This window comes from Suricata suricatta, chromosome 8, assembly GCF_006229205.1.
Source record: "Suricata suricatta isolate VVHF042 chromosome 8, meerkat_22Aug2017_6uvM2_HiC, whole genome shotgun sequence".
In the NCBI taxonomy this organism is placed as follows: Eukaryota; Metazoa; Chordata; class Mammalia; order Carnivora; family Herpestidae; genus Suricata; species Suricata suricatta.
The window spans coordinates 132,294,470-132,304,461 of record NC_043707.1 but is presented as its reverse complement, the minus strand read 5'-3'; the positions used below and the strand labels follow the sequence as shown (position 1 = coordinate 132,304,461).

Genomic DNA, 9,992 nt, shown 5'->3' with positions numbered 1-9,992 from the left:
GGGCCCCGCCGCTCCTCTCCCGGCGCCGGGCCGCGCCGCGCACGATTGCAACACTCGGGGTGGGCGAAGGTCTGGGCGCAGCAGACCTTCTCGAAATGAGGCCAGTAACAAAATGGAAGTTGAAGACCGTGCCGTTCTGTTACTTTTGACTCAACTCTTGATAGTTTTTATTTTGTTTTACGATGTTTTCAAACAAAAGGCAAAAGCTTAGGCATACTTCAAAGGGGGAGGGGATCATTTCTGCGTAGGAAAATAGTTTGGTTGGATGTATCATATTTCCAGCTGGCATTGGGACACGTTGGGATTTTTTTTTTTAAATGAAGACTGTTAATGTGAATTCGTGAATCTTTCATAGAGTCCAGTTTTTGAATATAAGCTAGGGCACTGTATGGAAGTTTCTTATTAATATAAATCCTTTTTTGCTCGCCCCCCTTCTTTTTGCCTGCCTTAAGTCTTATGTAAATTTTAATAGTCCTCAGAACTTAGGAGTTCGCCCTTTACTCAGAACATTGCCAAGTGAGTTGTGGAAGTCCAACTGTAAGTAAAATCGTAACATAAACTTGATTTTGGAGGAATGTAAAAATATTAGAAAACATAGGCAAGAAGTTCATACTGATTTTTTTCCATTACACATTCTTTGTGTTTCACAGTGTAATCTAACTCATCCCAAGAGACAGTTGCTGGGTCTTTATTAAATACATGTTTTTTATTTACTGTATGTTATTTGGTCACTCTTTTAGTTCATTAAATGCTTTGATCTTGAATCAGATGATCAGGGTCTAAAAAATTCCTAAGTGTTTTTTCTACTGTTGTAGCAGGTTTACACTTTTTTGTTGATTTTAGGTTTAGTGAATAATTGTTACATATTTCACTTCCTTTATTTAGTGTTCTTTTTGGTTGTAAGTAACGCCACCAGCCTCTCCAGGTAAGTTGTGATTTATTTGCAGGGACTAGCGTTTGAGGGGAAGGGGTGATCTTTACTCTGCTACGAAGTATAACTGATCATATATTTAAATATATTCATAGCTTACCAGCAGCTTCTCTCTGGTTTTTTTCTGTTCAGCATACTTTGGTGTGCACATTTAGAACATTTTATCATTTTCTGCCTTTTTATTTATCCCTGAATTTTTTTTTTTCTCTTTTAGTTGGATGTGGAGAGAAAAACTGAAAATAAACTTTTTATTAGCGATACATGAATTTACACGTATGTGTAATGTTCATTTTTTATACATGCCTAGATTGCTGGGTTTTCCTCTTGAATGAAGTAGTTTGTACTTAACTCTGGGAAGCCTCTAATCTGCAGAATCTTAGGTTTTAATGAAAACCCTCGCATGAAGCTTGCTCTTGGAACTTAGTCTGTTTTGAACAGTAAGTTTACTGGTAGAGTCTGAAGTTTAGGGAGGTTAAATAATGAGTCAAACCTTTCTTGCTTTTAAGTGAAATACTCTGTGAAAGCGAATTTTATTTCTTGCAAAGACCTGAAACCGAGAAATTTTCATTTTAACTCGGTTCCATTTAGGTCTTCCATGTGACCTCAGACATTTAAATATTTTTGCAGGCAGTGATGTCAGAGAGGTGATTGACAGATTTCATGTAGTAGCATGTTAACGTAGTAATTCTGAAAGCCAGATGTGGAAGACGCCCAGCTGACAGGTAGACGGACAGTGGCTTCACTTCGTTTTGGGTATGAGGCCGGCACACAGAAACAAAGCCTTGGATTCTTCAGAGTTCTGGGCCTCGGCCCCTTTGCACGGCAGCTGCTGGGCCTACAGCTGTGCGTTGCACGTGGCACCGTTCAGAATTGGTCACATTGCTGGGGGGTCACGAGGCGCGTTCTGGGCAGTAAAAAGCCCTGCTTCCTTTACAGAGTGGCCTCTTCTCTCTGTCTCTCTTACTCATTCATTTGTTCCTTCATTCAACTAATGTTTTTTTTTTTTTTAATTTTTTTAAATGTTTATTTCTGAGAGAGGGAGGGAGAGAAAGAGTGCGAACGAGCATGAGCATGGCAGCAGCAGCAGAGAGAGGGAGACACAGAATCCGAAGCAGGCTCCAGGCTCTGGGCTGTCAGCACAGAGCCCGGTGTGGGGCTCCAGCTCACAGACCGCGAGATCATGGCCTGAGCTGAAGCTGGATGCCCAACCGACTGAGCCCTCCAGGCGCCCCAACAACGCGTGTTTCTTGAGCCCCGCCGTATGCCGAGCACTCTGCTAGGTTGTATGGTGCGCGCTGGTGAGCAGAAGAGAAGCAGTGGCCTGGAGTCCAGTTGGGGAGACCAATGTTACCTCTGAGAGTTGCTCATCAGCACCTGGATGGTTGGCATGGAACAGGCCCTCAGTACATACTGGCTGATTGGCAAACAGTGACCCACACAAACCTGTAGTGAAGGAAGAGACCACAGTTCATATTGTCTCTGACCAGGGAGCGTGTAGTTCTGCCATGGGCCAAAGATGTGCCTCCATCAGGTATTTCAAACTAGAATTTTGGATTCTCAGCTTTGTAATTCAGCCTAATTTCTTACTTGTCTGAGCAGCCCGTGAGGAGGTTGAGTGTGAGAATTTCTTGGATGGGACAGATCAGCCTTTCCAGGTAGAGAAGAAGGGAGGACTTTTAGTGTCTGATGTTTCAGTGATTTTAACTTGCATCGTGGGAAGATGATCATCTGTGAAGCAACCTAGAACATATTTCGAAGGACTTTCCATCTTCTCGATTTGTATTTTCTGTCACTGTGAGAAGAGATGGAATTTGCGGGTTAGCAGTAAGTAATGGCTGTTGGCAAAATACAGAACGTAGTAGCAGAATCAGAACGTGTTGTTGGCCTGCTGTCTCTTGGCTGCAGACGAGCCTTCCATGAAGTCCTTTTCCCCTAAGGGAACGATAGCGGTTCCCACAGATGGGCCCCGTGGAAGGAGCGTGAAACGTGGGGCTCCCGGCTTTTGACCGGGTTTATTACTGGGGAGATCATGTCACCTTTCTGGGAGCCAGCTTCATAGCTTTAAAAAAGGGTGTCCTAACGGAGCAGTTTGTGCTACCTGACCTCGCGGGGTCGCTGTCGGGAGCAGATGAGACCACACAGAGCAGCTCGGCGCAGCGGGCCGGTCTGATTGTAGCCATCAGTGCCACTGACGGAATGTGGCCGGCAGGTCGTGTTCCTTGCAGAGGAGCTACTGAGTTGGTGGCTCACTTTGTCAGCTGGGGTTTGCAGAGGATTTCTGTAAGCCCTGAATGGGCAGCGGGCCTCTCCCCCTTCTTTCCCACCGCAGAGCCTCGCAGTGGCGATTCCCCCTTGGTTTAGGCCTACCTCGAACTAACCTTCTGACTTTGCATGTGCACAGCAGATTAGAGAGAAGGAGGTATTTCTGACAGCAAATAGTTTTGACGCCTGATGGCTGGGCAATCAAGAAGAGCAGTTTATGGGGCGCCTGGGGGGCTCAGTCTGTTAAACATCAGCTTTGGCTCAGATCGTGATCTCACAGTTCATGGGTTCGAGCCCTGCATCAGGCTCTGTGCTGACAGCTAGCTCAGAGCCTGGAGCCTTTCTTCAGATTCTGTGTCTCCCTCTCTCTGACCCTCCCCTGCTCATGCCGTCTCTCCCTCTCTCTCCCTCTCTCTCAAATAAATAAAAACTGTAAAGAAAAAAAAAAAGGAAGGGCAATTTATGACAAAACCGGCAATGAATGGGAAGAGTGTAGCGCTCCTTCAGGTCACTCGGGAGGCTCCGGTAGCCCTTTATCAGAGCTGTAAATAGTCCCCGAGCGTACCGACTGGTTTCCAGTGTGTGTCTCAGTGACTTGTAGGCACCGCGGAGTAGTTACGTCACAGTCAGCTTAAAGTGGGAATCGTTGATGTGTCTCTGTAATCAGAGTCGTCCATATAAAACCTTGGTACTGGGAAGAACACTTAGTTTTTTGTAGTGCAACTACAAATTCTATTTCAAATTCTTTCTTCTCCAAAGGTGACAGAGCCTCTACATACACTTAAAGTTCAGTTTAGGGAGGTAAGAGAGCCACGTGCAAAGTGATTTGGTCTGAGGCCATTTAAGGAAACAGGGTTAGCTCCGACCTAGTGTTCTGGGCAACGGGGAAGGGAAGGGGGTTCTCTGGGCTGGGCTCACTGGGTGGTCTCTTTGGAAAGGGCCACAGGATGAGAGGAGCAGGGAGGATGCGCAGGAGCCTCAGGGGGCGGTCAGCAAGGCGAAGGGGCGGAGGCCTGGAGTGTCTCCCTTATGTGACAGGCGTTTGCGCGTCCGCCACTGTGCTGGGCGCCCGCGTTCCAGCAGAGAACGAGAGCCGCCAAGGCTTCTGCTCTCACGGACAGTGTGTTCCGAAGGCAGGGCTCGACCAGCCAGCAGGTGAACACGATGAGTTTTGTCACACTGCGTGTGTGTGAGACCCGGCGTGACTGTAGATGGGTAGCCAGGGATGGCCTTTCAGAGGCTGTGGCATGAATGACCCGGTCAAGTCCAGCTCCGGGGAGAGGGACCAAGTTGGATGTTCGGTCAGCAGTTTGGGGAAATTTCTTGCTGGGGTCAGTGGGAGGTGGGGCGGGAAGTGGGGGCCAGTGGGTGCATAGAGGGGCTGCCTAGAAACCCGCACATGAAACTCTGCTTTGAAAATGGACATATTGGCCCATTTTCTTCCAGGCCCTGCACTTAGTGGCTGGCTAGGCAGGAAGATTAGAGAGAGGAGTAAAGCAATTGGGGAGGGGCTTCTCGTCCATCTTAACGGGGCTCAGTGCAGGTCGGGCTCGCTGGGTGTTCCAGTCTGCATGTGGGGGCCGGGGGGGGCAGGCAGGAGGACCCGCTGCTGCTGTGCGGTGACAAAGCAGAGCATGATGGGGAGGACTTCTAGGAAGGATATTAAGGAGGGAGGAAAGACCAGTGCATGAGTTGGAGAAAGAAAAACTCAGGGGGACACGGGAGGCCACAGGTCACTGCTGGGCAACAGGTAAAAGACAGACGCAGGAGAGGCTCTGACAGAGGTGTGAGCTTGGGCCCCGGGCCGCAGCTCAGAATTTGAACCCAGGCTTTCCATCCCTTTTCTTCTGCAGGATATACTGCTTTTTGTCCAGGTTTCCATGGGGTGGGTGGCAGCAACCTACGTCACAACACTGGCTCTGTTTGAAGTTAAAATTAAAGAATACATGTAATAAAAGCTGAGGGAACAGGGGTGCCTCTGTGGCATTTGCTGTCCTGGTGTCCCAGAGTAGCCGATGGCTCCTTTTGAGGCTCTTTGGCCAAAGCTGAAGGGCAGAGGCCTGTCTGGATGATGGATGCCTGGCCGTGGTGCCAGAGGATGATGGCAGATGGGCCCTGAGCCTCGTGGGCATCTGGTGGGCGGGTCCTGTGCCCACTTATTTAAAGGGCACTCCTTGGTAGTTCTTGTTTGTTTGCAGGTTGGAGCAGGACACGGGCAGTGGGAGGTGGTGAGCTTCCTGTGGAAATGTGGCCTCAGCATTAAATGCTCGCAAGCCTGCTGTGTTGAGCCCCCAAGTGAGTCGTGTCCTGATTGGCCCCCACCGTGGCTGTCCCTTCTCCCGCTGAGTGCCGCCTCTGCTGAGCGCCGGCCCCGTCTCTGATGGGTGCGGGCCAGGTTGGGCCATGTGCTGTTGCCATGGCCTATTTTTATTTTTTAGTTTTAATAAAAAAGTTTTTTTTAATCTTTAAGTAATCTGTCCAGCTGACGTGAGGCTTGAAGTGAACAACCCCGAGATCAGGAGTTGCATGCTGTTCCAAGTGAGCCAGCCAGGCCCCGATACGGTGGCCTCTTTTTAAAAGCTTGATGCAGTTTTGATAGTTTCTCCATAGTAGGGAGACAGGATTTTTTTTTTTTTTTTTTTTTTAAATTTCTGATTCTACTACTGCTCTGGAGTTGCTTCCGATTTGGGTCATAAATTGATTGGTAGCTTTGTACCTTTGATGTTTGCTATGTATAACCTTGTTCATAGGGAAATTAGGCAGATTAACTAGAATTTTTCAAAGCATTTTACACATTTTTCAGCTGTAGTTCAGTGGATAAACTTGGAGAAAATCCTAATAACTGCCATGATTAAAAACTTCAAACATCATAACTGAGCATATTTAAGGAAATCTGTGCTCTGTGTGTACTTAGGCTGTTATTCCGGGTTTCCTTTCCATATATAAGTTGGAAAGTGAGGCTCAACCTAATCCGGAAGATAGGTTTGATCATGGCTAAATTTTCTAACAGGAAAAAAGAAATGAGACCCTTAATGCAATGAGCTTAAAATAGTTCAGTTGATACTAAAAATTTAGTTGTAATTTGAAAGTAAAAAGCAAAACAGAACTTGCTGTGCTTTCCCTAAATTGGAGTACCAGGTTCTTTTCCTGAATTACAGATTAAGTGTTGTTTTTCAAACTCACGAAGTGCCTCCTTTCCACACTAGGCGGTTTCATATTCTGGTTTACACAGTGGCCGCTCCACACATGCACTTAGTAGAACTACAGAAGGGACCAGTTTTATATGTGACGTTGCCTGCGAAGAAGTGGGGAGTTGGGCAGACACTCCAGGGACACCGTGATGTGGGTTAATCGTCAGTAGTTCCCCAGACAACCTTCGGCTGGAAGAAGCGTCTGCCTGTGTGGGTTTCAGGGGCCGGCGGGGTCGTGTGTCACTCCCGCCGTCTCTTCACGCTTGACATGCCACCGAGGAGAGTTCTAAGGTTTGATTTTATTAATATTAGTAACTAATATTAATGTTAGTGAGGTGACTGACCCAGCCTAGGGGATCTGAATGGAGAAGCAAGTTACTTGAAAACGCTTTGGGTGTTTGTCAAGGTGAAAAAGGTGAATGAATCCCGAAAGCAGCCGTTTCTCTTGGTTGCCGCTCCGATTCAGCCACGGCCAGACACCACAGGATTTCGTGGCCGGAATTCACTCCGCCTCCGTCTGGTGTACTTCGATTCGGGCCTGTCTCATGATTGGACGCTCACCTGCACATCCCGTCATGATGTGAGAAATCACTGCTTTCTCTTGGTGGTGAGCCTGTGTCACACGTGAGACCGCGTGGCCTGTTCCCAGTAACGCCATGGGAACAGGGACCTAGTTTGCAGGTGCGGGACCTGGGGCGGAGGGCCAGGGGAATGTGGTCGCATGAGTTCGGGTGGCTCCTGCGGTGTTTGGCAGTGTCTTGCCTAAATGCAGTGTTTATTCATAATGTTCGAGTGGGACAGCTATGCCCGGTAAGCAGCAGTGCTTTAGAAGGCTTTGCTAATTAGCCAGGTTGTATTTTCACTGCTCACTGTGGAATTGCCCACTTTAATCCTGAATAATAAGGCAGTGTGATTAAGTGAAGCCTTTGGTATTAGAAAGCTACCTTATGGTGAGAACTCATGCCTTCTTTATTTTTGCTTTGGGGGTTTATGGACTGTAGATATTTATTGTGTTCCTTTGAGCACCCCAAGCAAACAGTTTTTAAAAACACTAACATTTTTAGCTATTTGTTAAGTATTTTTTTTTAATGGCGTTTGTTGGTTTGGACTTCAGATGAATGGGATTCATTCTATTTTTCTCCAAGTTTTACGTTATTTTTGAAGTCATTTTAGAAGCCAAAGGAACAGAGAGAGAGACCTTGCCTTGGCCTAGGTCCCTCTGCAATGGGGGCGGCTCGGGTGGGGGGAGCTCTTTTTCCTTCGTCTGTTGGTGAGTTCAAGGTGGTGACATGTTCTGCTTCCTTCTCGCACCCGTGTGCTTTTGTGGAGAATGACGGGCTCTTCCACTGGATACAGTATAATTTTTAAAGTTTCTTAACAGAACACCATGGGGGAGCGGAGGGGGGAAGAAGTTATGAAGAGGGAGGGAGGCAAACCATAAGAGACTCTTAAATCCTGAGAGCAAACTGAGGTTGATGGCGGGTGGTGGAGAGGGGAAGTGGGTGATGGGCATTGAGGAGGGCACTCGTTGGGAGGAGCCCTGGGTGTTGTATGGAAACCAATTTGACAATTAATTGTATTTAAAAAAAAGTTTTCTTAAGCTGAATATTGTGGGTCATGAACATGTTTTAATTTACATACACTCCTGGAATTAAGTCTGGAAGCTGATGGCAAGTGCGGTTCTGATTTGTCGTGGAGCTAAATCATGCTGGTTGTTAGTTTCTTTCACTCTTAAGGTAGGACACCAGGATAGGACCCCAGCAAAAGATAGGGATTTGGCTTTGTTTGTTTCTTTGTTTTGTCAAAGTGTTTGGGCGGGTGGGGGTAGCTTTATTTACTTGTTAAGAGGAGCTCATTTGAACTGCCTGAAGCAGCACTTTAAGAGGCTTTGTTTCCTGGTGAAGCTGTCCCTGTTCTAGTGGCTTGACTCATTCGGGAGGAAAAGCATGAAAAGAAACAGCGAGAAAGGAGTTGCCCTAACCTGTCTTTGTGCTCTCTTGAATTTTCCTGTTGAGGGGCAGGGATTGATTTCTTAATTGTAATTATTCCACTGTAGAGTCTTTGAAATATGTGTGTAAGAATTTTGAAGCTTCTTGAACTTGTAACAAAACGTAATATGGCCTTTTCTACATGAAACTTTTTTTTAAGTTTGCTTATTTTTAGAGTGAGTGAGCGTGAGCAGGGAAGGGGAGAGAGAGAGAGAGAGAGAGAGAGAGAGAGAGAGAGAGAGAGAGAGAGAGAGAGAGAGAGAAGAGAGAATCTCAAGCAGACTCTATGCTGTCCGTGTGGAGTCTAGTGTGGGGCTCGATCCCATGACCTGAGATCATGACCTGAGCCGAAACCAAGACTCAGATGCTTACTTAACTGACTGAACCACCCAGGCGACTCTACCTGAAACTTTTAATAAGAGTATTTTATTTTGTTGTTCCTTAAAGATTTAGTCTTTAAAAAAAAATATTTGTTTTTGAGAGAGTGATCTGGGAAGGGGCAGAGAGAGAGGGAGACACGATCCCAAGGAGGCTCTGCTTTGTCAGCACAGACCCCGATTCTCACAAACTGTGAGATCATGACCTGAGCCAAAATCAAGAGTCGATAACTGAGATGCCCGGGCGCCCCAGAATTTAGTCTCTAAGGTCCGTAACACCCCACCTCCATGCCTCAAACACACGTGGTAGGACTGGACAGAACCGCCACTTTGTAATCTGTGCTTTCATTTTCTGAAGGTGTTTTCCTTTCTGTTTTGTCCTTTTCTCTGTTAGTTAGGAGGCAGCTTTGTTTTAAAAGGTTAAAACTTGGTACATATAGTAAGAAGAAAAAAGTCCTGAAGGATTATGGGCAAGAGACTAGAAAATTCTCAGCCTTTTGAAGCATCTGCTGTATCTATTTCTACTTCCCATTTTTTGTGGTTATGGACCCTGAAATTAAAAACAAATTGATGGAAATTTTCATAAGCTGGTATATATATATATATATATAATTATTTTAAGTATTATATTTTAATACATATTATTTTTTATTTTTTTAAATGTTTATTTACTTTTGAGAGAGGGCCTGAGTAGGGGAGGGGTGGGGGTGGGGGGGCAGAGGCTCTGCAGTGGGCTCCGAGCTGACAGCAGTGAGCCCAGTGTGGGGCTCGAACTCACAAACTAAGATCATGACCTGAGCCAAAGTAGGATGTTCAACAGATTGGAGCCCCCCAGCCAACCTCCCTCCAGTAAGTTTTAATATATGCAGAATCTTTGAATAGTTTCAGAGGCTAGAGACTTATTCCAATGATAAAATCACGGTATTGTATGTGTGTGTGTATAAAAATACCAGTTTCTAAAAATAAGATTATGATATCTAAAGCCCTTGCTAGTTTGATACTTTAAAAACTTTTGCTTTTTTAGGCTTTGATTAATCAGTGTCTGAATGGCCCAAACCTAATTTGCTAGGTTTAATAAATTAATTGTGTGACGCCAGTTATGTGTAGTTGCAGAGGATTATCTTTGCTTTGGTTAAAAAGAAAACCAGTCAGTGCCTACTTAGGTTCCCCCCGCCCCATTAAAGCTGCAGTGATAAACAGTCTTCCCTCATACTTCTAATCCCTCCTACTGCTGCAGTCTTTT

General features: G+C 46.0%; 1 protein-coding gene across 7 annotated transcripts in view; it reads left to right on the top strand.

Moving 5' to 3' along the window:
- Positions 1 to 9,992, top strand: part of PRDM2 (PR/SET domain 2) — a 101,075-nt gene that overhangs the window by 35,841 nt on the left and 55,242 nt on the right. The gene's annotated exons all lie outside the window — the stretch shown is intronic.